The sequence below is a fragment of the Arvicanthis niloticus genome, chromosome 5 (assembly GCF_011762505.2).
Source record: "Arvicanthis niloticus isolate mArvNil1 chromosome 5, mArvNil1.pat.X, whole genome shotgun sequence".
In the NCBI taxonomy this organism is placed as follows: domain Eukaryota; kingdom Metazoa; phylum Chordata; class Mammalia; order Rodentia; family Muridae; genus Arvicanthis; species Arvicanthis niloticus.
Genome location: NC_047662.1, coordinates 49,964,695 through 49,991,881, shown reverse-complemented (window position 1 = coordinate 49,991,881; position 27,187 = coordinate 49,964,695). Strand labels below are relative to the sequence as shown.

The window sequence follows — 27,187 nt, the reverse complement described above, 5'->3', positions numbered from 1 at the left end:
AACCAACCAACCAACCAACCAACCAGAATAAAACAACAGCAGCAGCAGCAGCAACAGCAACAACAAAGAGCATAAAAATAAAATGAGGGAGTTAGGTAGTTGGAAAGATAGATCAGTGGCTAAGAGCTTGTGTTGCTCTTGCAAAGGCCCTAAGTTCAGTTTCCAGTAGCCACATCAAGCAATACACAGCCACTTGTAAGTCAAGCCTAGCAGGATCCAACATCTCTAGCCTTTGCAGACACATACACCCACGTGCACACACACACACACACACACACACACACACACACACACAGAGTAATTAAAAATAAAATAAATGTATAAAATAAATACAAAGAAAATAAAAAATAAAATGTTTAAAGAGGGAATGATGTCACATACCTTTAATCCTGTACTCTAAGGCAGAGACCAATAAATTTCTCTGAATTTGAGGCTAGGCTAACCTGGCCTACATAGTGCGTTCCAGGGATAGCCAGCCAGGCCTACATAGAGAGGCCCCGTCTTAAAACAAACAAAAATAAAAATAAAGGAAAGGGAAAGGAAAAAGAAATGCTTGTTTTAGGAATAAACCGGTTCCTTTCATTTATAATTAGCTACTTTTTTCCTCAGCCTACTGCTTTTATGACTCATTGAGTTCCTTATAAGGAATACCAAAGACATATTTTAAAACATGCATCTTATAAATAGCTCTGTATAAACTAGGAATTCCCTAAGTAAACACAAAGAAGTCATTTGAGTGTGAAGCATGCATATGGTTCTGCAGGGAGGACACTGTAAAGATATGGCTGGACCAGGAACACTGGCAGGTTAAAGACATGAGGCGGAGGTTCTCTGAAAGGAAGGGTGCTGGGGAGACCTTTGCTGCTAACTCTGCCCCCACCCCCAGTGTGGGTAGATGAGTACAGAAAGAAGGTCAATGGGGAGCATCAGCTGATCACAGAAGAGTCCAAAAGGCTCTTTTGGATTCTTAGGGAGTTTTTTAGTTTCTTTCACTGAAGGTTTAAGGCAGACACTAAAAAAGAATTCAGGGTGTTCTTATATTATAGTGCTTATTGTGAATTGGATATTATTAAAAATGCTCTAAAAACATTTCTGGGGTCTGCAGAGCTGGGTCAGTGGTGAAGAGCACTTGCTGCTCTTGCTGAGGATCCTGGTTCAGTACTCAGCACCCACATCATGGCTCACAACCATCGCATCACCAGTTCCAGAGGACAGGACATCCTCTTCTGAGCTCAGTGGGTACGGAATGCACATACGTACATTCAGGAGAAACATTCACATGTCAAATAAAATACTCAGTCTTGTTAAAGTTAAATTTTATATTGGGCCGGGCAGTGGTGGCACACGCCTTTAATCCCAGCACTTAGGAGGCAGAGGGAGTCGGATTTCTGAGTTCGAGGCCAGCCTGGTCTACAAAGTGAGTTCCAGGACAGCCAGGGCTACACAGAGAAACCCTGTCTCAAAAAACAAAACAAAAACAAAACAAAACAAAACAAAAAACAAAAACAAAAAAAATCGGCATTTTCTTGGGCTGAGTAAGCGGCAGAGGCTCTGCTTAACTCTGCCACTATGTTTCCTGGCCAGAGGCCATACTAGCACCACAGCTAGAAACCGCCAGCCAGAAACACCGGCCTACCTCTCATACAGCCCAATCCCTGAGCTTTATACAAATGTAGTGGGCAACATCCACTACAAAAATCTTTTAAAAGTTTCGCATTTGTTTATTTTGTTGGAGCTTACAGGGGAAGGACAATAGACACAGCCAATGGTGCATGTGTCATGACACGTGTAGAGAGCAGGGGACAACTTGGTCACTTCTCCCTTTTCCTCTCCTTCATTGTGTGAGTCCTGGAGATCCAAACCAGTCTGTCAGGGTTGGCAGTAAACACCCGTACCCAAGAGCTACCTCATCAACCCTTATTGGCAGATTACAGGCACCAAACCTCTTATCTCTGTCTTCTTTTGTTGTAACAAAATATTTATGGCTGTGCAATTAAGACAAGAGGCATATTTTGTCTCACAGTTTTGAGACTTGAAATTCCAGGACACACACTGCTGCAGACCTGGTACAGTTCTCTTTCATGGATGTAGGTAGAGCGACAAATACACAGGTTTGGAAGGGATGTACACAAAGCCAACCTGGCATTGTGACAACCCACTCTATGTCCCTGTTTAGAGCAAACCCATTCTCTCGAGAGAGCCATCAATCCCTCTTGAGTATATGTGTCACCACACAGGTCCCACTTCCTGACATATCACAATGACAGTTCAATTTCAACATAGATTTTGATGTGGACAAACCATAGCCAAACCAGCATACCACTTTATCCTACAAGCTGACATTATCATTATTCCCATTGTACAGCTGAAGAAGCAGAGCTTAAGTCACTTGCTGAACCTTAGAAAATACAGTTCAATTGGAATACCAAGGACCATACAAGTTAACATATATGCAGAAAGCCAAAGAGATAAGCCAAGGCCATCCAGGACTTCATAGTGATACCCTGTCTCAAACAACAAAAACAGGCTGGGGAGACCCCTCAGTGGGTTCACAATATGTTTTCTCACAAGCATGAGAACCTAAGTTTGAGCTTCAGCGCCCATGTTAAAAAAAATTGGGTGTTGACAGCTTGATGCTGTAATTCCAGCACAGGGAGGTAGAGACAGGGGATCCTTGGGCTTTTCTGGCCATCCCATTTCACCTAAGCAACAAGCTTCAGGCCAAAGAGAGATCCTGTCTCAAAAAAAAAAAAAAAACAAAAAAACTCTTGAGATTCATCTTTGCATTCCATGCATGTTCACAAACATGCACTCATATGGGTGGATTTCCCCCCCTCCCTTCCCATAAGCAAAAAAGAGCAATCCTGTCTCCTGAGCCTCAGCTTGCTGGTTTGTTTGGGGCTGGGCCAGCTGGAAAGCCAAGCTACCCACATTCCTCAGCTCATTGCTTTGAAACAGTTATTTTATTGTTTTTAAATTTCATCTGCGTGGGTACGGGTGTGTGCCTGCGCACCTTTGCACGCAAGCACAGATGAGTTTCCCCTCAGAGGCCATAAGAGGGCACTATTCTCTTGGAGCTGGGGTTACAGACAGTTGTGAACTCCCTGACATGGGGGCTGGAAATCAAACTTGGATTTTCTGCAATCAGTAAGCACTCTAATGCTGGGCATAGTGGCATATGCTTTTAATTGCAACACTCTAGAGGCAAGAGAATCTCTGTGAATGTCATGCCATGATTTACAAAACCAATTCCAGGCTAGTCAGGGATACAGCATTAAAACCTGTCTCAAAAAATGAATAAGTAAACCTAAAAGGGCCATAAGCACTCTTAATTACTAAGCCATGTCTCTGGTGCTAGCTCATTGATTTTTAAGCTAATATCTTGCCTATTGCCCAAATATAAGGCTTTAAAATCAAGAAGTTAATTTCTTTGTTAAATTCGTCCAAACTTTGTATCTATTATGTTTCATTTATCTGTCTATCATCTACCTAACATCTATCTGTCTCTCTATCTATCTATCTATCTATCTATCTATCTATCTATCTATCTATCTATTCATCTATCTATTCATCTATCATTTATTTATCTATCATCTACCTATCAATCATCTGTCTGTCTGTCTGTCTGTCTGTCAGTCAATCTGTCTGTCTATCTATCATCTATCTATTGATGGGAGCTTGATGTCAGGAACAAGTACATGTGCAGAAACCAGAGAACAACTTTGTGCTATCAGTTTTTTCCTCTCACCTTTTACCTGGTTTCCAGGAATCAAATTCAGATCTGTAGGCTTTTGCAACAAGGGCTTTACCTGTTGGGTCATCACACCAGCCTTCTACTATGCTTTGAACATACTGTCTGTACCTTGGTCCCCCTGTTGTGTCAATATTTACTTTCTCGCCTTTCCCTATCAGGCTGTGAACAGCTCCCAGGCAGCCACTGTGTCTCTCTTGGCTGTACTGGCAGGGTCTTATCACAGTCCCTGTAGTATGTGATATGCTTTGTGATGTTTACTGAGTGAGTGGATGGGTGGCATCTCTGATTGCTGGTGCTTTGTTGCATTAGATGTGTCTTTCTGAAACCCCGAGGGAGCCTGGCCTGGAGCCATCAAGTTGATAACTACTTTCCTGGAGACTCTGTGGCATTAGGTTTCATACAAGAAGGCTGTATTGTGTGCTCTGCCTCTAGCACTACACCATCTACCATTGTAGTGGGATATTTTTCCCACAAGTTGGGAGGAGCTAAGGTGGGAAGAGTAAGGAGGAAAAAGAGGAAGAGGGGGGAGGAGAGATGTAGCATCATGGATGACCACGCATGTACCGAGAGCAGTCCTGGGTAACAACTTATCTAGGTTAGTTAATTGGGAAATATCTATAATTATGTGGGCATATTGTTATTGAGCATTACCAAATATATAAAGCCTTTGATTAATATTTAAGCTTTAGAATCTTATTTCCTACCAGGCCTGCATGGATGGCAGGATGATCTGGGCACAGCCCAGCTTTGTGGAGACAGCATGGAAGAGCCATCTCCCATGCTGGCGTCTCATGGGTGGCAGGGCCGGTGTCTCTGGCTGCCTGAGCGGACTGCCTGAGCTGAGCAGAGGTGGTACACTGCCTCTGCAGGCCTAGGCTAGTTGGGAACATGGCTGCTGATTACAAAAAGCCAGATTAGATCCAACAGTTTTAAATATCTCCCGGAACATACCATGAGTGCTTTTCTATAGGCATCCTCCAGCTATTTTTCTTCATTGCAAAGAAAAGTGCCTAGTTTACAGTGCTCATGGAGAATTAAGTTTTACTGCAAATACTTGTTAAAAACCAGAGAGCGGGAGGAGACGCCTCAGTGGTTAAGAGCACTTGTTACTCTTGCAAAGGGTCGAATTGCGTGCTGTGTGTACTTTTGAATGCTTCAGGCTGCATGCATACAAACTTATGATGGTAGTCGTGCATTCATTTTTAACTATTTATTATTATTCTATGCATGCAGGATGTGAGTGTGTGGGTGTGTGTGTCATAGTTTGTATGTGGAAACCAGAGGGAAACTGTGGAGTTGATTCTCGCTTTTCACCCTCACATGGTTCTGGGGATTGAACTTCGGTAGTTAGAATTTCTTGGCAATCACTTTATCCACTGAGTCATCTCTCTGGCCCCAGGAGTAATTAATTTTGTTGTTGGAGTAAATTAATAATTTATTAAGATTTCTCATGTTTTAGGCATTTTATAGCCACTATTGTGTGTATGTGTGATGTAGGTAGAAGTACATTTGTGTGTGTGTGTGTGTGTGTGTGTTCGCAGGTGTATATGTGTATGAAGACCAGAGGCTGATGTCTGGTACCTTCCTTGAGTGCACTCTACCTTATTTATAACATGCTCACTCACTGAGGCCAGAGCTCAGTGATTGGCTGGCCAGCAAGTCCCTGGGATCCTCCTGTGGCTGCCCTATACTTCTAGTGCTGGGGTTACAGGCATATTTCTAAACCCATGTTTTACCTGGGTGCTGAAGATTTGAACTCAGGTCCTCATGCCTATACAGCAGGCACCTTACTGACTGAGCCAGCCCCATCTATCTCTTTGAAACCTCAAAGCATCCCAGGGACAAAGGTATTTTTATTCCTACTTTACAGATACTGACAATGAGAGTGGGAAGAAAGGTGCCTGGTGAAAGGCTGCACGGCCAGAGTGTAGTAGACCTGAGATCCTTGCCCTGGTATATACTGGCCAAAGAGCACGCTCATTCTACTGAGCATACTGCCTCTACAGTATAAAGGTGGAAACAATCCCCTTTCCAACATCAGGACCAGGAGGATCTGCCTGTCTATGGGCTACTATGTTCCCCTCCCCCATTTTCATGTGTATGTGTCATGTGCAAAAATGTTCAAATGCATGGTTTTGTTTTGCTTGCCTAGCACCTAAGTGTGCTCCAGAATGTTGAGGCCTGAGGTTGACATCTGTAATCATTACCTCTGTGACTCTTCCACTGTACTGTGACAGAGTCTCCCAAAACCCAAAGCTTATTGATATGGTCATAAGCTTTCATTGTCAAGAAATCTATCACTGAGCAAGATTGCATCGGTCAACTTTGAAAGCATACTGAGTGTGGAGGGTCGAGTCCTGCTCCCTTCTCTACCAAACCTTCATCTAGAAGATGTAATTACACATCAGCAAATGCTGGAAGGGCATACTCTATGCCAGGGCTAAGCATTTAATGGCTCCCCCTTCTGTTCTCACAGAGTTTACATCTGAATAGTTACTGTTTGAAGTTCTGACCAAAGTAAGTGAGTTGAGTTTTTGATAAACAGTGTATCAAGAAAGAGGAATAGGAGGGTGAAGGACAAGCTGAAAGGCACAGGGACAGTAAAGGAGGAGACCTAGAGACTTGCCATTTAAAGTTGTCAATGGAATTAATGGCACAAAACAACCAGCGTTTAATTAAATTATTCTCATAGTTGCCAATAGACCAACTCGAAAAGCTGTAGGTCCTCATTGCTGCAATCGTCCAAGAAGAGACTGCTCATGCTTCAGGGATGCTATTCAGAGAGATTGTGGAGCTAGGGCAAAAAGCATGGGGCCTTACTCCCAGAGTGACATCAGGCAAGTTACTATGCCCATTTCTTCATCTGTAACTGAGGAAATGCATCCCTCTAAGGGAAGTTGTAAGTCAATGATCAAGTATTACCAGCGACTCCTACGGAGCTGGGATATGTGGCTTTTATGCCCTTTTAAGAATATGATTCTGGGCTGGTGAGATGGCTCAGTGGTTAAGAGCACTGACTGCTCTTCTGGAGGTCCTGAGTTCAAATCCCAGCAACCACATGGTGGCTCACAACCATCTGTAATGAAATCTGATGCCCTCTTCTGGGGTGCCTGAAGACAGCTACAGTGTACTTACATATAATAAATAAATAAATAAATAAATAAACAAAAAAAAAAGAATATGATTCTGTGATTATAAATTCAGCCTCTTTGGGTTCATTGTACATGGATTTCTACCCAAATGTCTTGGCTAGGGGATGGCAGGACATCCCCAAATTCCCTTTCCTGAAAGCTGGAAGGTTTTATGAGGTGGAAGAGGAGCATCCAATTCTTCTAGTAGGAATAACTTTCCTTGCTGAGCTGATGGTTCTTCACTTTATTTCATGATAGCCATAATTGGCATTCCCCCGGAGGATTTGCAATTTTGAGAGAAATGCCTGCAAACCTGAAGGCAAAGGGAAGAAGAGAAGAAATACTGGGGGTGTGGTTGGGTGGTGGAAGGCTTGCCCAGCTAACTGGAGGTTCTGCACCATGAAGGCAAGAAAAACAGGAGTGTGTGTGTGTGTGTGTGTGTGTGTGTGTGTTGGGGGTACTTAAAAAGCCATAATCCAATGACTATCCTCCTTTTATGAACAACTAGGGCCCCAAGAGCTTCCTGAACAAATAGACTCTGCCAGTGGGAAATGTGATCTGATTTTTTCCTCTTCCTTTGCCATGAAAAATTTCCACTCCCACTAGCAGCTCTTTTGGCTCAGAGCCAAGAGTCAGGAGCCTCTTTTCCTACTTTTCCCAGAGGCCCAGAGGGTGGAGGGTGGTTCCAGAGCTTGGCCTCCTGGGCCTCCCTGCTGCCACTCCAAAATGTAGGTGTAGAGGTTTTATTCAGCCCAGGCAGAGAACTGAAGCCCCCCTTACCCTGTCCCATTTAGGTGTGTGTTATTGAAAAGTCAACCAGGGGGCTCTTCTGGAAGGTGAAAGGGGACCCTGGGTGTTAGAATGGGTTTTAGATGTAAAGCACCAGTTGAGGACTTTTGTCTTCAAAGTGTGTACTGTGGGAACTACATTTTGGGTTGCTTTTTATTTATATTTGTTTTCAGAAAAGTTTTCAATAACCCATGCTGGCCTCAAACTTACTACATACTGGAGGGTGACTGTGAACTCCTGATTTTCTTGTCTCTACCTTTTTGAGTGCTAGAACTGCAGATATGTGACACCACACATGTTTTTTGTCTTTTCAAGACAGGCTTTCTCTGTGTGGCCTTGGCTAGCCTGGAACTCACATTGTAGACCGGGCTAGCCCCAAACTCAGAGATTTACCTGTCTCTGCCTTCTGAGTGCTGGGATTAAAGGATATGCCACCACTGCTTGATTGTTTGTTTGTTTTATTTCTGAAAGAAGGTCTTACTATGTTGCCCTCTCTGGCCTGGAGTTTGATATGTAGACCAGGTTGATCTTAATGTACAGTGAGCCACTTGCCTCTGCCTTACAGTGATAGGGTTGCAGGTATACAATACCGTATACCCGTTTGTTTGTTTGCTTTGCCTTTGAGATGGAGTCTTGCTAACATTCTAATCTCTCACTAACTCATTATCCAAGTAAATTTCTCATGCCATGACTGTATATTTGATTTTTATAATAATTACATATTAATTGTCAGTCACCCCTGCCAGAATGCAATGTCTGGCTCTATTCCCAGGGCTGGACTAAGAAGGCCTTCAATAACTGTAGTGATAGTTTGGTAAGAGATAATGAACACAGTTCCTCACAGAAGGGAAAGGGCAAGAGAGAGGGCTAGGGAAAGCTGGGTGTTGGGGATGTGAGAGCTTTGAGCTGGGATGCATAATCAGACAGTGGAGGCAAGACATGGAAGAGAATGGAGGGGATGAGATTCACTTGGTCCTGGACCAGTCCCAGTTTACTTTATATGGGCAGAGGAATGCCATAGACATTAAGCAAACAGGAATAATGACATAGAGTATGAACACTAGTGTGTGGGGCAGACCTGTAATCCCAGAACTCAGGTGGCAGAGGCATGTAGATATCTGTGAGTTTACAGCCAGCCCACTCTACATAGAAAATTCCAGGCCAGCCAGGGCTGCATAGTGACACCCTGTCTTTAAATAAAAAGAGGAGGGTAGTGTTCTGCACCTGGAGTTCCAACTAATCACCGGGTTTGGGTCCAGTACCACAGGAGACTGGACCCCAAACTCTACTTGAGACCTGCAAAGTCAGTCCCTTTCCCCCACCCAATCACCTATCACTGAGCCCAGCCACTCCATCAATATGGGACTGCTTATAGTCTGAACCCAGAACTGTAACCAGAACTTCAGCCATCCTTCCAATTGCGATAATTTGGGACCAGTTGAAATTTGAACCCTGAAACCCAAAATGTCTCCAGGACCAAAAGCCAAGCAATATTCATCTGGTGCACAACTTGACAGATTGGGGTAAAGACAAAGACCCAAACACCTACTCAACAAAGTCAATAGCCACACTGGGATCCCAGGTCAAAAACACAAACGGAATCAACAAAGACAATATGCCTCCTCTGGAAACCAGCACCTATTATAATACTCCCTGAGAGGTCAGTTTAGCTGAAGCACAAGACAAGGACTTCAAAATAGCAATTATGAATATGTTCGATGACCTTTAGGAGGCTATGAAAAAATGCCTGAATGAAGATCATGAAAACACAAACAATTGAATGAAATAATACAATTCAAGATATGAAAATAGAAGTTAACAAAGGGCCTTCCGGTCTGCACCCAAGCACTGAGCAGATCCAGGGCGGCAGCTCAGCACCCAATCTCACAAAACACAGAGGAAGCTGGGCCCCAGGAGCTCTAACCCAAGCAGTATCTTAGGTAAGGAGACAGCAACACCTGCCCCAAACAGGGAGTAACTGGGACCCACTGGGATCCAGGAATTCACTCCTGGTCCAGAGCACTGGTTCCTTCCGGTCTGGGCCTGAGAACTGAGCAGATCTTGGGCCTCAGCTCTAACCCCAGCAGCGACACCCAGCCCACACAATTGTGACACAACTAAGATAATAGGAAAGAGAGGCTCCAGTCAGAGACACCACAGGTAGGACTAAGGAGATCTAGATGGTGAAAGGCAAGCACAAGAACATAAGCATCAGCAACCCAGGGTACTTGGCATCATCAGAACCTAGTTCTCCCACATTAGAAAGTCCTGAATTCCCCATATCACCAGAAAAACAAGATTCAGATTTAAAATCACTTCTAATGATGATGATAGAGGACTTTAAGAAGGACATAAATAACACTCTCAAAGCAATTGAGGAGAACACAGGTAAACAGGTAGAAGCCCTTAAAGAAGAAACACAAAAATCCCTTAAAAAATTACAAGAGAACACAACCAAACAGGTGAAGGAATTGAACAAACCATCCAGGACATAAAAATGGAGGTAGAAACAATAAAGAAATCTCCAAGGAAAACTACCCTGGAGAGAGAAAACCTAAGAAAGAAATCAGGAATCATAGACACAAGCATCACCAACAGAATACAAGAGATGGAAGAGAGAATCTCAGGTGCAGAAGATACCATAGAAAATATTGACACAGCTGTCAAAGAAAATGCAAAATGCAAAATGCAAAAAGTTCTTAACACAAAACATCCAGGAAATCCAGGACACAATGAGAAGACCAAACTTAAGGATAATAGGTATAGAAGAGAGTGAAGATTCCCAACTTAAGGGGTCAATAAATATCTTCAACAAAATTATAGAAGAAAACTTCCCTAACCTAGCAGACCTATCAGAATTACACCAGACTTCTTACCAGATACTATAAGGCGAGAAGATACTGGACATATGTCATACAGACCCTAAGAGAACACAAATGCCAGCCCAGGCTACTATACCCAGCAAAACTTTCAATTACTATAGATGGAGAAACCAAGATATTCCATGAGAAAACCAAATTTACACAATATCTTTCCACAAACCCAGCTCTACAAAGGATAATAGCGGGAAAGCTCCAATACAGGGAGGGAAAGTATACCCTAGAAAGAGCAAGAAAGTGGTCCTCTTTCAACAAATCCAAAAGAAGATAGCCACACAAAGATAATTCCACCTCTAATAACAAAAATAACAGGAAGCAACAATCTCCTGTCCTTAATATTTCTTAACATCAATGGACTCAATTCCCCAATAAAAAGACATAGGCTAATGGACTGGATATGTAAACAGGACCCAGCATTTTGCTGCACACAGGAAACCCACTTCAGTGACAAAGACAGACACTACCTTAGAGTAAAAGGCTGGAAAACATTTTTTTCAAGAAAATGGTCCTAAGAAACAAGCTGGAGTAGCCATTCTAATATCGAATAAAATCGACTTTCAACTTAAAGCTATCAAAAATTATAAGAAAGGACATTTCATACTCATCAAAGGAAAAGTCAACCAACATGAACTTTCAATTCTGAACATCTATGTGCCAAATGCAAGAGCACCCACTTTCATAAAAGAAACCTTACTGAAGCTCAAAGCACACATTGCACCTCACACAATAATAGTGGGAGACTTCAACACCCCACTCTCAGCAATAGACAGATCATGGAAACAGAAACTAAACAGAGATACATTGAAGCTAACAGAAGTTATGGACCAAATGGATTTAACAGATATCTATAGAACATTTCATCCTAAAACAAAAGAATATACCTTCTTCTCAGCACCACATAGTACCTTCTCCAAAATAGACCATATAATTCGTCACAAAACAGGCTTCAACAGATACAAAAAAAAATTGAAATAATCCCATGCATCTTATAGATCCTATAGATAAAGCTGGTCTTCAATAATGACAAAAACAATAGAAAGCCCACATTCACATGGAAACTGAACAATACTCTACTCAGTGATTAAAGACTTTTTAGAATTTAATTAAAATGAAGACACATAATACCAAAACTTATGGGACACAATGAAAGCAGTGCTAAGAGGAAAACTCATAGCTCTAAGTGCTTATGAAAAGAAACTGAAGAGAGCATATACTAGCAGCTTGACAACACACCTGAAAGCCCTAGAACAAAAAGAAGCAAATACACGGAAGAGGAGTAGAAGGGAGGAAATAATCAAACTTAGGGCTGAAATCAACCAAGTAGAAACAAAAAGAACTATACAAAGAATCAATAAAACCAGGAGCTGGTTCTTTGAGAAAATCGTCAAGATAGATAAACCCTAAGCCAGACTAATCAGAGGGCAAAGAGACAGTATCCAAATTTAAAAAAAAAAAATCAGAACTGAAAAGGTTGACATAACAACAGAAACTGAGGAAATTAAAAATATCATCAGATCCTACTACAAAAGCCTATACTCAACAAAATTGGAAAATCTGGATGAAATGGACAACTTTCTAGACAAATACCAGTTATCAAAGTTAAATCAGGAGCAGATAAACCATGTAAACAGTCCCATAACCCCAAAAGAAATAGAAGCAGTCATTAAAAGTCTCCCCACCAAAAAAGTCCAGGATCAGATGGTTTTAGTGAAGAGTTCTTCAAAGAAGACCTAATACCAATTCTCCATAAACTGTTCCACAAAATAGAAACAGAAGGAACACTACCCAATTCATTCTATGAAGCCACAATTATGCTCATACCTAAACCACACAAAGACCCAATTAAGAAATAGAACATCAGACCAATCTCCCTTATGTATATTGATGCAAAAATGCTTAATAAAATTCTCACAAACCAAATTCAAGAACACATCAAAACAATTATCCATCATGATCAAGTAGGCTTTATCCCAGGAAGGCAGCAATGGTTCAATATTTGGAAATCCATCAATGTAATCCACTATATAAACAAACTCAAAGAAAAAGACCACATGATCATCTCACTAGATGCTAAGAAAGCATTTGACAAAATTCAACATCTCTTCATGATAAAAGTCTTGGAAAGATCAGGAATCCAAGGCCCATACCTAAACATAGTTAAAGCAATATACATCAAAGCAGTAGCCAACATCAAACTAAATGGAGAGAAACTGGAAGCAATCCCACTAAAATCAGGCACTAAACAAGGCTGCCCACTCTCTCCCTACCTATTTAATATAGTACTGGAAGTCCTAGCCAGAGCAATTAGGCAACAAAAGGAGGTCAAAGGGATACAAATTGGAAACGAAGAAGTCAAAATTTCACTATTTGCAGATGATATGATAATATACTTAAGTGACCCCGAAACTTCCACCAGAGAACTCCTAATCCTGATAAACAACTTTAGTAAAGTGGCTGGATATAAAATCAACTCAAACAAATCAGTAGCCTTCCTCTACTCAAAAGATAAACAGGCTGAGAAAGAAATTATGGAAACGACACCCTTCACAATACTTACAAATAATATAAAATACCTTAGAGTGAATCTAACCAAGCAAGTAAAAGACCTGTATGACAAGAACTTCAAGCTCCTGAAGAAAGAATCAAAGCACATCTCAGAAGATGGAAAGATCTCCCATGCTCATGGATTGGAAGGATTAATATAGTAAACATGGCTATCTTGACACGAGCAAGCTACAGATTTAATGTAATCCCCAGCAAAATTCCCACTCAATTCTTCACAGAGATAGAAAGAGCAATCCTAAAATACATTTGGAATAACAAAAAAAAAACCCAAGATAGCGAAAACTACTCTCAACAATAAAAGAATTTTGGGGGGAATCACCATCCCTGACTTCAAGCTGTACTACAAAGCAATAGTGATAAAAACTGCATGGTACTGGAACAGAGACAGGCAGGAGGATCAATGGAATAGAATAGAATAGAATAGAATAGAATAGAATAGAATAGAATAGAATACCCAGAAACGAACCCCCATACCTATGGTCACTTTTTCTTTGACAAAGGAGCTAAAATCATCCCATGGAAAAGACATTCATCCCGTTGAAAAAGACATTTTCAACAAATGGTGCTGGTTCAACTGGAGGTCAGCATGTAGAAGAATGCAAATTGATCCATACTTATCTCCTTGTGCAAAGCTCAAGTCCAAGTGGATCAAGGACCTCCACATAAAACTAGATACACTGAAACTAACAGAAGAGAAGGTGGGGAAGAACTGGGTACAGGGGGAAAGTTCCTGAACAGAACACCAATGGCTTATGCTCTAAGATCAAGAATTGACAAATGGGACCTCATAAAACTGCAAAGTTTCTGTAAAGCAAAGGACACTGTCAATTGGACAAAGCGGCAACCAACAGATTGGGAAAAGATCTTTACCAATCCTACATCTGATAGAGGGCTAATATCTAAGGTATACAAAGAACTGAAGAAATTAGACTCTAGACAACCAAATAACCCTATTAAAAATGGGATACAGAGCTAAACAAAAAATTCTCAACTGAGGAGACTCGAATGGTTGAGAAGCACCCAAAGAAGTGTTCAGCATTCTTAGTCATCAGGGAAATGCAAATCAAAACAACTCTGAGATTCCACCTCACACCAGTCAGAATGGCTAAGATCAAAAATACAGGTGACAGCAGATGTTGGTGAGGATGTGGAGAAAGAGGAGAAAACACTCCTCCATTGTTGATAGGATTGTAAGCTGGTACAACCACTATGGAAAGTAGTCTGGCAGTACCTTAGAAAATTGAATATAGTGTTAGCTGAGGACCCAGCTACACCACTCCTGGGCATATACCCAAAAGATGTTTCAACATACAACAGGGACACATGCTCCACTATGTTCATAGTAGCCTTATTTATAATAGCTAAAAGCTGGAAAGAACCCAGATGTCCTTCAACAGAGTAATGGATACAGAAAATGTAGTACATTTACACAATGGAGTACTACTTAGCTATTAAAAAACAATGAGTTCACAAAATTCTTAGGCAAATGGATGGAACTGGAAAATATCATTCTGAGTGAGGTAACCCAATCACAAAAGAACACATATGGTATGCACTCACTAATAAGTGGATATTAGCCCAAAAGCTCACAATACCTAAGATACAATGCATAGACCACATGAAACTCAAGAAGAAGAAGGAAGATCAAAGTGTGGATGCTTTGGTCCTTCTTAAAAGGAGTATCAAAATAGTCAACCAGAGCTCCCAGGGTCTAAAACTCCAGCCTAAGAACACAAAAGGAGGGATTCATAGCTCCACCTGTATAGGTAGTTGAGGGTGGCCTTGTCAGGCATCAGTGAAAATAGAGGGCCTTGGTCCCTGAAAGGTTGGATTCCCTAGTGTTGGGGAATTTGAGAGCAGAGAGATGAAAATGGGAGGATGGTGGGAGCACACCCTCATAGAAATAGGAGGAGGGGAGATGGGATAAGGGGTTTGGGGGGGATGGGAGAGGAGATAACATTGAAAGGTAAATAAATAAAATATCCAATAAAAAAAAACAGATAATGGGTCTGGCAATTGTAGTTGAGCAGTTGAGACTTTTTGTCAACAATCTATTACGGGGATTTCGTATAATCCTCACGGACAAGTTATTGTGGAAGAGGCCCATGGAACTTTAAAAAGATTGGTGAGACATACTGTTGCTGAGCCAAAGAATGATGTCGACCTGTGAGCTTGCTGAGTGCCCTGACAAGGGTGACTAGGGAGCTGTATTGGACATGTGTTCCTGACCCACCTTTGCTTGACTATATCCCAGATGGGACAAGCTGCCTTGCCTCAAGTTTTTAAACCTTGTGGGATAGAGAATCAAAAAGAGAAATTATATCTCTTGTATTCTTCTTAAAGGTGCCCAGCTATTATGATTCAATCATGTACTGGTCTAGAAATCAATCCAATATGGGAAATAACAGTCTACTTTTGGAAGACTGAATCTGGACTTTGTCAGGAACATATTTGGAAACTAGCTGTAGCTCACTATGATGTTAGGATAGCAAGAGATAATGTTGGGACAGGATCTGGATTTCAAACAAGGGTTAGTACATGTTTTAATGCTCTTTAACTGTCAAGCTAAAGTTGGTTTTGTTTCTTCTACAATATTTATCATAAGTTGCATTGACTGTATAATTTCCAATTATGTTAGTGTTTCGAAACCTGGCATGTCTGTTACGGGGGTCTATCAAGCAGCTTTTGTCTCACTGCCCTGAGTATTAGAAAACCTTGATTCTCTGAAAAAAAAAAAAAAAAAAAAAAAAAAAAAAAAGCTTGAAAGTGTTGGGATAAGTGAGTTAGGTTTTAAACAGAAGCAAGAGGGTAGCAGGCTTGATTATTGCTGGTATAACAGCTTTCATTCCATTAATTGCTAGCACCTCTGCTTATGCAATAGCATTGACACAAGGAGTTAAGACAACGATTTTTGTTAATCATCTAGCAAAAAAACCCAAAAAAACCCTATACTAATGTACTAAGTATATGAAAGGATTTATATAGGTATCTGGAACAACGAATGATGCTCTATAACCCATTCAAATTATCTAAAGGAGGTTCAGGGTTCAAGAGTTGGGAGCCATCCCAAGTGTCATGACAAATAGTATTGGAGTAGTGTTACTTTTGAAATTTACAATGATTGTCATTATAATTAGAAAAAAGTTTAAAGACACCTGTAGGATATTTGGCATAATCCTAACACCTCTCTGGGTGTGTTAACTTTGCATAGTGAGATTATGAATTTAAAGAATGCTGCTCTCTTGACCTTTGATGCTGCAGATAATGCTGATAAAATTATCCATGGCCTAAGCTCAGTATTTCCATTTTGGTCAAACCTCAGGAATGGCATATATAGCTTGATCAGGCTAGCCCTTCTTATCCTGGGAATACTTTTATTCCTGCCCATCGTGTTAAAGCTTATCTTTAACAACATCAACATGCTGGCAGCCAAAGTACATGGCTTAAACCTGACAATGGACCTCTAGACAGAGTTATTAAATTAACAGGCTAGCAAGCCAAGGACAGGTAAGATTCTGCACAGAGCATTACTAGCCTAAGACAGAAGTACATTGCCTTTGATAATGCCTATTCCATGACTGGTAAGGAAGGCATTCTTGTCAGAATGACCTAAGACAGGTTCAGTCTTATTAATGAAATAAATAAGGGGGAGAGGTGAAGAGCCTTTGGGGCTGCTTGGCAAGAAGGTGATATGGGCCAAGGACAAGGAAGTAGGCTTCAGGTAGGAATCTGACATTAGACTAGAACAAAGAAATAATTTCAGGCAGGAATCTAAATCGTAGGCTACAACAAAGAAGTAATCTCAGGCAGGAATTTAAATATTAGGCTAGAACAAAGAAGTAATTTCAGACAGAAATCTAAATTTTAGGCTAAAACAAGGAAGTAGGCTTCAGACATAAAAATGACCTTGGGCTAGCATAGGGAAGTAGGCTCAGATACTTTGGTCATTTTGATAAGCCTTTAGAAACAGTGATCGTGAGAGTGCTCACATAACTGGGTTTAATGCCTTGCTTGTTCTTTGACTATTTGTGTTTATTGTATTGCTTGTTCCTTGGCTCCTTGCATCTATTGTATTGCTAGACCCTCAACCTAGAACTGACCTCACTACATGCATGTAATCAAAATGGTATAAAAGTATAAAGGAAGAGGAGGTATAGGATAGGGAGTTCTAGAGAGGGGAAATGGGGAAAGGGGATGACATTTGTATCGTAAATAAATAAAATATCCAATAAAAAAAGACAAATAAGAAAAAAAGTTAACAAAGTGATAGAATGGCTAAAGACAAGTCAAACTGAAGTAAAACCTGAATTGAAAAAAGCAGGAAGTGAAGGCTCGATGCCCCAGCATAGGGGAATGCTAGGGCAGTGAGGCAGGAGTTGGGGGGGGGGGGTGGGTAGGGAACACCCTCATAGAAGCAGGGTGGGGTATGGGATAGGAGGCTTGTGGAGGGGAAACCGGGAAGGGGGATAACATTTGAAATGCAAATAAATAAAATAACCAATAAAAAAAATTAAAAAAAAAAAAAAAAAAGAAAGAAAGAAGCAGGAAGTACCACAAAAAAAAAAAAAAAAAACAAAAAAAAAAAAAACAGAAGAAAGCCTTGCCAACAGACTGAATGAAATGGAAGAGAAAATATCAGATCTTGAAGACAAAGTAGAATAAATGGATCAATCATCCAAAAAATATGTTAAATATAAATTAAAAATCTAGACATTCAGGAAATCTGGGACAATATGAGGAAACCAAACCTATGAATAATTGATATAGAGGAACGAGAAGAAACTTAAGTGAAAGCCATAGAAAATATCTTTAACAAAATCATAGAATAAATTTTTTCAAATCTAAAGAGAGAGACTTCTATCAAAGTGCATGAGGTATGCAGAACATCAAACAGCACAAGAAAAGAAAGTCTCTTTGGCATTTAAATGAACAGAACAAAGATATGGGTGAAAATGAAGTCACATATAAAGACAGGGCCATTAGAAGAGCTTTTCAGTGGACTTTCAATAGAGATTTTGAAAGCCAGTAGGGCCTGGGCAGACATTCTACAAGTTCTGAAAGATGACATAATGCTAGCCCAGACTACCATGCTCGGCAAAGCCATCAATCTTAATTGAAGGAGAAAGAAAAACTTTTCATAATAAAATCAAATGTAAGGAATTTAAATCTATCAGCTCTACAGAATGCACCAGAAGGACAACTTCAGGCTGATCAAGTTAGCTATACCCAAGAGGACACAGAAAATAAGTAATCCCTGAACAGTTTACCAAAGGAAGCAGGTGACCGACATTGTATCACCCCCTACCTCATCCTCTTTCTGACTAGGAAGTTAATTTCGGATTTTTGAGATAGAGTCTGAGATATAGCCTCTAGCTGTTCTGGTACTTGCTATGTTAACCAGGCTGGCTTGGAACTCACAGAAATCCACCTGCCTCTACCTGCAGAGTGCTGGCATTAAAGGCATGCACCCCAACACCTGGCTCAAACTTCTTTTCTCATTTATATATTTATTTGAGGGGAGGGGGGAGGGGAGTGTATACTGTACTGGTGTGGAGACTAGAGGACAACTTTTTTTTTTTTAATTTATTTTTTTATTAGATCTTTCATTTACACTTCAGATACCATCCCGTTTCCCCATTCCCCCCCCCTCTTAGAAAACCCCTATCCCATGCCCCCTTTTCATTTTGCATTTATACATTTTTTTTTAAGAAATGTTAATCATAGGCTTTATAAGTTTGGTATTGTTCAATCAGAGGTGTAACCCACTACCCAACCTAGATATATCAACTATCTTTGACTGGTGGAGATACATGAACATCTGCTTCCCTGTCTCCCCCTTCTATCTCTCTTTCATCACCTAGCTTCTCCTCTCCTTCTTCTTCTCCTCTTCTTACTCCTTTTCTTCCTCTCAGTACTCCTCCCACCTTGGCTCCTCCTACACATCACCCTTCCTGTTAAAAGGAAACTTTTCTCTCAAAATACAATTAGAGCATAATTATGCCTATTTGTACCAGTGAGGTACAAGATAGTCCTAATACCCAGTCCATCCTTTTGTTGACTAACCAGCACTAGAGGACAACTTTTGAGAATCAGTTCCTTCTTCAACCATCAGGGTCTTGGGGATCAAAGTCAGTTTATCAGGTTTGGGAGAGAGCACCGTTACCCAGGGAGCCAACTGGCTGGTCCAGTGAGTGATCTGGGTAGCCCAATGAGCAATCTGGTTGGCCCTATTCTAGAGTCTTGAGCATACTAAACAAGTATTAAACTACATCCCTGCCTAAGAAGGTTTTGATTCATTCATCTAAGTTATTTTTGGCAGCTATGTGTCAGCCTCATCAGTGACCTACAACACAGGATGACGAAGCAAATAAGGTCCCTAGGAGATTCAAATAAGCAGACAACTTGGCTTGAATCCTCTCTTGACTCACTGTGTAATCATTGACAGTCCAGTGATTGTGTATCAGTTTTGTGATCTGTAAAACAGAAACAATACTGCACTTTGACTGGTTTGCCTGTTGAGTTGCAAAGCCATTAACTCTGACCTTATCATGTGGGTAGCACTCAGCAAACATCAGATGTTAACGTGACTCCTTTGTTCACTTTGTAGCACAGGCTGGCCTGGAACTTGCTGGCCTTGAACTCATTAAGTAGCCCAATTCAGAATTCAGAATGATCCTGCTGTTGCAGCCTCAGAATTGCTGGGATTCCCCCACCCCAACCCCCACCCCCCAGGTCAGGGTTTTGCAATGTAGGTAGCAACTGGCCCAGAACTCACGATGTAACACAGGCTGGCTCTGATTGGATGGGTACACTACCACTCCTGACTTTAACATGATTCTTCCTGGGGCTTACTGTCCCTAGTGTGGAGGTGAGAACATGTGTCTGCTTTTTATAGGTAAAGAAACAAAGGTTGGGAAGGTGAAGCAAACTTCCTAAGTCAAATAGAAGGGGTAGGGGTGAAACTTTGCCCTGTTACAGTAAATTTTGTTTGCCTGATGTAATTGTCATCTCCCAGGCTAACTGTCTCAGTCTGCTAACCTAGGCCTAGTCCTGGAAGCTTCTATAGCCTCCTTACAATCTTATCTAGGCCTAGAATATTTTCAGCCTTCGAGACTTATTGCTGAATAAGTTCACCCTTTCTAATTCTTTCTGAACTCTGCATGGCAGTTCAATTCAGCTGTCCTTGCTCAAACTGATTCAGTCTAACTTCTCTCTCAGTCTCTGACTGAATTGCTCTTCTTGGCCTCAAATTAACTCAAGCAATCTGTTCTGATCTTCTGGTTCCTTCTCACTCTCTGACTCATTCTGTTTTCACTTGTGTTTAGCTTATTCTCTCTTCAGCCTGTCTCTGTAAAACTCTCCTGGTAAACCTCCCCCTCTCCCTCTTCTCCCTCTCCCTCTTCTCCCTCTCCCTCTTCTCCCTCTCCCTCTTCTCCCTCTCCCTCTTCTCCCTCTCCCTCTTCTCCCTCCCCCTCCCCCTCTCTCCCTCTTTCCCCCTCTCCCCCTCTCTCCCCTTCTCCCCCTCTCCCCCTCTCCCCCTCCCCCCTCCCTCTCCCTTTCTCTCTCCCTCTCCCCTCCTCACCTCCTCTCTTAAGTCATCTTTCCTTCTTGTCTTTTCTTGTGAGAGTTGGACATGTCCTATCTCTGACTCAGTCTGTCAAATCTTTCTCTGATTTGTCATTTTGTCTGTCCCTCAATTAGACATCACTTTCAAACTTGGGTGCTTTCTTCTACCAACTAACTTTACTTTCGTTGTTTGGGATTAAAGGTTTGTACTAAGGGTGTGTCTGTGTTCCAGCTAGAGTAGTAGCCTTGTTTCTGGATTAAAATCCCGCTACATCTTCCCCCTTTCTGTTTAAGCCAAAAGTTGTACACAGTTTAACTATTAAATCTGAAACAATTATCAGTCCCCAAAATTTAAATCTGAATGTCCTTAGGAAGATCCGTTGATGGGATGATGCTTCATAGTTGCAGTCCTGGCCATCTGTCTTCAGCAAGTCTATTTCAGAATCAAGGTTTTTCTTTCTTTTTTTCTTTTTTTCTTTTTTTCCCATGAGAAGAGGGGGAAGCAGGGAAGAGAAGAAGGAGGAAAGAAGGGAATGAGGAAGAAAAAAGGGGCAGCATAGAGGTTTATCAATCTGTCTGTTTGATAAATGATTTGTCCTTCTTTAGCTGGTTTGCTGAGCTGTCTTTGTTGGTTTCAGGAATCACCACACAACACTCAGACTCCGGTCTCAGTTAAGCAAGAATAGTTTATTGAATGAACACCCTAAGACTGATATATCAGGGGCACAGCCTAGACTTGGGAGCTTAGATTGGACCCCGAATGTTTTTCAGGGCCAGCTTATAAAGCCTAAAACTGCAAAACCCACAGTGAACTCACGTGCAGGAAGTGCTGCCTGGTGGTGGGCTCTGACTCAAGCTATTTTGGCTAGCTAGACAGAACAGTTCTAACTGACCTTTATTCTGACTGGTCCTAGGTGAAGCTTATGGTTGTAGAATTTAAGATTAACAAACCCCTGAATATACAGAACTTAACAGGGTATGTGGTCAGCTTGATCCTGCTCTGAGTCAAGCTATTTTTTTTGTGTGTCATTATTACAGTAACAACATGAAAATGACTGACAGGCATGGAACAAGAGTTACAGCTATGCTAGGGGGCAGGGCTTAACTCTTTTTACAGGGTGGGGGGGACAGCTTTCTGAGTTGTCTGCATTGAGGCCTTTCTATGTCTCTTCCTTCCTTGAGTCACACTTCTCATGTGGAAGCTTTTCTTACTCAGATTGCATCTTTATCAATTTTGATGGAACCCATAGTCTTTCATCACCTATGGAAATATAGACACAATCTCTTTCCTAACTGAACACATTTCCTGACTTCCATTCTGATGTTAAAACATCTTTAAAGTATACAGGTTGATCTAATTTGGCAGTTTTTTCCCACAACCCAGGGTCTTTCAGTTAAGCTTATTCCCCCTTTTTATTTATCAAGGTACAATTAGATCTTTATGAATCCACACATAAAGCAGACATTTAGGCACTTGAGTTCTTGCCCAGCTCCACACCATCAAGCTGGGCTTGTTACCCACCATCAATGGGCTGTCTATCTTGATCCTCAGTTTCATTATGTACCATAGGTTCACAGTTAAGCACTTCCTGGTCTCTTATTTCCTGTCTTTTGTCTCTCAAGCTTTTGTAATATTACAGTTAATCTTTCTTGTTGCACAGCTATTTTTAAAAATCTCTTTTGAAAGGAAATATATAAATATTGCAATGGAAAGTGGGGAGGGGTTTATTCCTGTGGTCACAGTTGCAATAAATACTGCTATGATTTTTCAAAGTAACCTTTCTATCCCCTCAAATCCTACCCTTGGTCTTAAGGGATCTGAAACAAAGTTTCTCATTTTTTTTCTAATGCAGGAAAAGCCTGTCTATATAATAAAAATTGCCTTTTGGGGTGGCTTACTATGATTTGTGGTTTCAGAGGTTCCTGTGTCATTCTTTGCTCTGGGCTCCAGGCTCCTGCTGCTTTGGAGTCTCCTGGAGGTCCAGCCAAAACTGAAGAACTGATGTTTCCTCTGGAGACGATGCCAGGTAAATTTCCCCTTTGTGGCCTTCTGTCAGATGTCTCCTGTCTTCTTTGACGCTTCTGTCAGATGTCTTCTGCTTTCTGCAACATTGGTGGGTTTTCCAATCAGGATTTGTTGTTCTTCGAATCATGTTGAGTGCCAGATATAAATGTAACTCTTGTTCTCCTGTGCAAACAAAGAACAGCCTACTTGAATGAAAAAAAAGGAGAACCTTCAGATTGGTCTGCCTCTGGGAACCAATGGTGTTCTATGTCTCTGCTGTGGAATAAAACAGGGAATGAGGCTTTGGATCTCTGCCTTCTAGTGTCTGGGTATGGTGGCAAGTAGAGGGGGTTGTGGCTTTGAAATCTGAAATATCAGGAAAAAGACATTTTGAGATGGTTTTCTGAGAGGATCCACACCAAAGGGTAAAGAGAGATGGCTTATTCTCAGGATGAAAATCAAAACAGATGCTCAGAACACTAGTTGAATTTGAGAGTCATCCTGGGTAGCGACAGTTAATGACCATTTGTTGAGAAAGTCACTTGGCAAGTCAGATTTTGATAAAGATGATGGCAGTTATTTACACCTGTCAACAGGAGAGTTCTTTGCAGGAAGACCTGAAGTTCTTGGTTGCCATGGTAGTGGTAACAGTGTGAAAAGACCACCATCTGGTTATTTTATTAGATTACTGGAGGAGAGTGAACCCTTTTCCTTAATAAAATCTCATGTGTCAAGAAGTAATTTGGAAAAAGAAGTGACTCATCTTCACCATGGTTTATTTCAGGAGATTTGAGTGAACAGTCCCAGGTACAGCTAAGTGAAAGATCCGATACACTTCAGGCTGAAGAATTGTGAAGAACTTCCGAGATGGATGAAAATGATGACACTAACTGCCAACAGAAGCAAGACCAAGGCAAATGAACATAATCTGAAACTGGGAGTTTCAATCAGAAAATAATAGCTTTTTGATTTTCCATGATACATGTACTCCAGGAAGTTCTCGACCTACTCACATCACACACACACACACACACACACACACACACACACACACACACAGAGAGAGAGAGAGAGAGAGAGAGAGAGAGAGAGAGAGAGAGAGAAAGGAAGAGAGAGAGAAGATGAAGAAGGAGGAAGAAGAAGAGGAGGCAGTTTTATTGGGAGTTTTACAGAAACAGGTTGAAGAGAGAATAAGCTAGACACAGGTGAAGAGAGAATGAGCCAGAGAATGAGAAGGAGCCAGAAGATCCAGAAGATTGAGTTAATTTGAGACCAAGCAGAGCAATTCAGTCAGAGACTGAGAGAGAAGTCAGACTGAATCAGTTTGAGCCAGGACAGCTGAATTGAACCAGCCAGGCAGAGTTCAGAAAGAATTAGAAAGGGTGAACTTATTCAGCAGTAAGTCTCAGAGGTTGAAAATGTTCTAGGCCTAGATAAGATTGTAAGGAGGCTATAGAAGCTTCCAGGACTAGGCCTAGGTTAGCAGACTGAGACAGTTAGCCTGGGAGATGACAATTACATTAGGCAAATAAAAATTATTGCTCTCTGTCCCATTGGACATCAGGCCACTATGTCTGAAGCCAAGCTGAATAGACTTCTTCATGAGATTTCTTCTCAAGAACATTTCCCATTTGCTATTGACTCTATTGGTACGGGGTAAAGTTCTTTTTGTCATTGGGTAGCAATTTGTTTGTACATGTTGCCCAGCATGGGTAATTCCAAAGCTTCTAGGATTTTACTCAGACTTATTTTGAATTCATTCTGTAGCCTGGGCCACATTTTTAATTTATTAAATTTTTGTACTTTAAAGACCAAGTCTCACTTTATGTATATCCCTGGCTGGGCTCTGAACACAATATGTAAAACAGCTGGTCTAGAACTCACAGAGATCTGCCTGCCTTTGCCCCCTAAGTACTGGGATTTTTAATGCAGGAAAAGCCTGGCTATATAATGAAAATTGTCTTTAAAGTTTTTTTTTTTTTTAATTAGAGGGCTTAGAAATAAATAAGAATACATTTTGCAAGACTTCTGACCCCAGATTATCTCAAGGGTGAACTCTGCAAAGACCAGTTTCTGTCCCTTTGAGACCTCTGATACTGTAAAGGGCCTGCTTGGCAGGAATGAACATAAGCTACAGAGGGAGTTGTGTACTTCCCTTTGACTATTAGATTATCGGAACAATAGACAGCAAGACATTTAAATTCCCCAGAAATCTCATCCTGTGAAAGAAGCCTTATATCTGGGCCAGCCAGAAGGGAAACTTCTGGATCAAAATGATTTGGACTTGTCAGAGCACCTTACTGGACTGTAGAGCTGACATGATGGGTCAGAGATGGGCAGAACCACACCTTGACCATGGTAACAGAGCACCAGACCTTAGCGGGCCTTTAGACCTTAGCGCAACTGGTTCCATGATGGAAATGCCATTTAGGCTGTAAAACTTAGCATGTGGACAGCACCACCGGCCAAAAATGAAAGCAAAGACCTAATCCATCAAAGTCCATAGTTCTGGGAATGTCTCTGAGTGTACTAACCTTGCTTTTTGGCATCTGCAATCCTGCTTCTGGCTAACTGTTCTTGTTAACTGAAGTGTGTCAACTCAGAACATGGGTTTTGTGCTTAAAAGCTCAATCTGAGAAAAGCTCGAGGCTATACTGGGATCCCAAATACTCACTGTAGTTGTCGGCTGGCTTAAATGCACGTCTGAGCAGTCTTCTCTAGTGAATAACCCTACAGCAACCATGCCTGCTTACTTACACATAACTCTTGCCTTCTACTTAAATCTAAACCATGTGTCAGGATTCCCCATTGCTCCTCTTTCTAATGCATTCACATTGAATAAATCTCCCCAGTCCTTTTTTTTCAATATTAGTTTCTTTTCCACTCTTTTTATTGGCTTATTGAGGACAGGTGGCTGAGTCCAGCTTGTTAGGGCTGCCAGGGTCAGAGGCTCTGACCCTAACTCTTGTAACAAAACGATCAGTGAAGCCTTCTGGGTGAAAGCCAGAAGCCCTGCACATGAGGGGCAATCTGCCTCACAGTGGATGGAACATATAAGCAGGCATTCTGCTTGCTTTTTGTTGTTGTTTGTTTTTTAAAGATTTATTTATTTTATGTATGAGTACACTGTACCTGTCTTCAGACACAGCAGGAGAGGGTGTCAGATCCTATTACAGATGGTTATGAGCCATAGGTGGTTGCTGGGAATTGAAATCCCTAAACATTTTGACAGCTGGTCTGTGTAACCGTCAGCTTTGTGCTACTGTAATGAAATAACAGACATTGGCTACTTATAAAGTAAGAAGAGGTTTCTGTTAACCTGTAGCTCTGGAGACTCAAGTGTGATATCAGGTAACTGTAGATGGTAATGTGAGTTTGGGGATGGAAGAAAGAGGAAGATGAGGAAGGGGAGAGAAACAGAAGTAGATAGATAAATCCCTTTGGAATGTTTGGCTTCCAATGACCTAAGAACCTTCCAGAAGGCATCTCTTAAATATCCACAGCACCTCTAAGTACCTCCCACCTTGTGAGCTGGCTTTTACGTTATGACCTTTGGGAAACATTCATCAAAACACAGCCCAGGTGATTCTAGTACTTTTCTAGGTTTGGGACCATTGAACTAAATGAATAGTGTCAACCAATAAAGATGAGACAATTTATGTTTATAGTTTTTATTGAGTCAAATGCCCTTACTCTACATTTATTGACTGGCTGAGGCATGGTACATGCATGTAATCTAAGCACTTGGGAGGCTGGGTCAGGAGGATCAAGAGTTCAAGGCCATCCTTCCACACATAGTAAGTTTGAGGCCAGCCTGGACTATACGAAGCTCTGCCTCAAAACCAAACCAAACTGAAATTACCCTCTTTTACTTTGACTGAAAAGCATCCTGACGGATGTATTTAAATTTCTTTCTGATTTTTAGATTCCTTGAACCTTAAGTTATTAAGACAAAATCTTGTTACATAGCTCCAGCAGGTCTGGAGCCCCTTACATAGCACAGGGTGGCTTCAAACTCTGGATCCTTCTGCCTCTGCGGGCTGGGATTACAATGGTGTCACTCCACATCTGGCACAGGAACTCCTGACCACCTTCATGTCCCCAGGGTTGGCTCAGCAGGTGCAGCTACAGGGCCTCTGTGTGCATTATTAAATGACCAAATGTGGCAGAATCAGTTCATAATCAAGTAGCTCGCCTTAACCAGGAATGCTTAAGTGTTTTCCACTAATGACCTCCAAATATTAGGCATACAAATCAAACATCGAATGGTAATGAATAATAGAGATATTAATTTCAAAACAATTTTGGTATACACATAATTTTATAATCTATTAAAATGAGATAAAATCTGCATACTAACCAGATGGACATGATTGTTTAATTTTCCATAAAGAATTAAATCTTGGCCGGGTGTGGTGGTGCATGACTTTAATCCCAGTACTCAGGAGGTAAAGGGAGGAGGATCTCTGTCAGTTCTAGGCCAGTATGATCTACATAG

At 41.2% G+C, this 27,187-nt stretch overlaps 1 long non-coding RNA gene across 1 annotated transcript in view; it reads left to right on the top strand.

Annotated features, from left to right (window-relative positions):
- LOC143442221 (uncharacterized) overlaps positions 1-24,500 on the top strand; it is a 45,975-nt gene extending 21,475 nt beyond the window's left edge. The window contains exons 2-3 of the long non-coding RNA XR_013110230.1: positions 22,602-22,711; positions 23,474-24,500. This is a non-coding gene — a long non-coding RNA (uncharacterized LOC143442221). The remainder of the gene's footprint in view (positions 1-22,601; positions 22,712-23,473) is intronic.
- The last annotated feature ends 2,687 nt before the right edge of the window (positions 24,501-27,187 follow it).